The sequence below is a fragment of the Otolemur garnettii genome, unplaced genomic scaffold, assembly GCF_000181295.1.
Source record: "Otolemur garnettii isolate 467f Iridium unplaced genomic scaffold, OtoGar3 scaffold00070, whole genome shotgun sequence".
NCBI lineage: Eukaryota > Metazoa > Chordata > Mammalia > Primates > Galagidae > Otolemur > Otolemur garnettii.
The window spans coordinates 6,426,357-6,428,190 of record NW_003852465.1 but is presented as its reverse complement, the minus strand read 5'-3'; the positions used below and the strand labels follow the sequence as shown (position 1 = coordinate 6,428,190).

Below are 1,834 nucleotides of genomic sequence, written 5' to 3'. Positions count from 1 at the left end.
AAAGGTATGTCAAAGTTGTCCTAACAGATTTATAGGGTAGTTACATTCAAGATTTCACTGGAAAAAAATGTGACAGACACTTCATTTAACCTTCTTAATATATTTAGATAATTATTACAGCAGAAACCATTTGGCTTAATCAGCCAAAGCTTAAATTGGGTACTCTCTAAAATTCCCTGCTGGGTACTTTTTCTCAAAAGATTTTATTAATAAAATGTGAAGAAGAATCCAAAAATGTGTCTCCCAATTCTTATTATTGCAGTTATGTGTGTATCTCAGGAGAAGGAGGAAATACACAAAGATAATTTTGTATATTTTGTAGAAAATTACTCCTTCACTTGAATGTGATGCCCAGAGATATTTTACGGGGACAGAGTGCAAACATAGTCTATCCATCCCAGAAAAGAGTTTGTTTAGCACCATCAAGGAAAACTCTAGGTTAAGCTTTCAATGGCTTAGTAGCAGCTGTAGGAGGCTGGGGTGACCAGACGTCCCGATTTGTAACAATTTGTCCTGTGTCCTGAAGCATTTTTAAAAAGTCCTGATTTTTGGAAAGAATGCACAAACGGGCGGGAGAACAGGAAGGGAATATACGGTTTTCGGCTGCCATGTGGCTATCTTGCCAGAATATGGGTTTTATATTATTTTTGTTAATTTTATAATGTTAAACTGTAATAATAACAAATAATTGTTGAGAAGGGATTATCAAGAACTGCTTATCAAAGTTTGCATTGTTGTCAGGCCCTGCTCTGCCCTGTCCCCTGCCCTGCCCCCGCCACCCCCCATGTTGTCCCGCTTTACCAATGTTAAAATCTGGTCACCCTATAGGAGGCTAGAGAAAGTAATAGACAAGATATTGACAGTAGACAGAAAAAATAAAAGGTTTACTTCCTCTCAAGGTTAGCGTTTGATCAGCGTGGAGAAGTGTTATTTCTGTTCAGGGCCAATCTAACCTGGCCATGTCATGATGCTTGTCTGCAGTGATTGTAAGGTATTCAGAGTTTGTAAATCCACATTCATAAAAACTTTAAAAAGAAGCACAATCCTCGCCGGTCAGGTGGACTAAAGAGCTTACAGCGGATAATTCATTTGAATTTGAAAAACATAGAAACAGAACCTGTCAAATACAAGAGAGCTTTGGAATAAAACTATTGATGCCATGAAGAGAGTTGAAGAGATCAAACAGAAGCACCAGGCTAGATTTATAATGAAGAAAAATAAAGAGCTACAGAAGGTCCAGGACATCGGGGAAGTCAGGCAAAACACCATCTTATCCGAGCCCCCTGGGCAGGCAGAGGAAAGAAGTTGGAAGAGAAAGTGGTACAGCAATTACAGGAGGATGTGGACATGGATGATGTTTCCTAAAAATCACTGTCTGTCACCACTTATATATGTACATTTGACAATGTCCTTTGGAGACTAGAACTTTCACTCAAATGAAAGGGGATTAAAAATCTATTACCTACATTGCAGTCTACAAAAAATAAGATAGCATGGAGCGGCGCCTGTGGCTCAAAGGAGTAGGGTGCCAGCCTCAAAGGAGTAGGGAGGTGGTGGGTTCAAACCTAGCCCTGGCCAAAAACTGCAAAAAAAATCAGATAGCCTGGATATTTGATTGCATCTCAGTGTTAAACCTTCACTACCAGTGTGCGTATGTAAATTATGAAAATTCTGTTTGTAAGACAGAAGTGAATCGTGGGCATAAATGGTCTTGCCATTCGGATAATGGATCCAGACAGGATTTACGTAATAACTAAGGACAAAAGTTCTGGGCTCGGTGCCTATGGCTCCGGCGGCTAAGGTGCCAGCCACATACACCTAAGGTGGCGGGTTC

General features: G+C 40.1%; 1 pseudogene; it reads left to right on the top strand.

The window, feature by feature from the left end:
* LOC100958086 overlaps positions 1 to 1,365 on the top strand; it is a 23,302-nt pseudogene extending 21,937 nt beyond the window's left edge.
* The last annotated feature ends 469 nt before the right edge of the window (positions 1,366 to 1,834 follow it).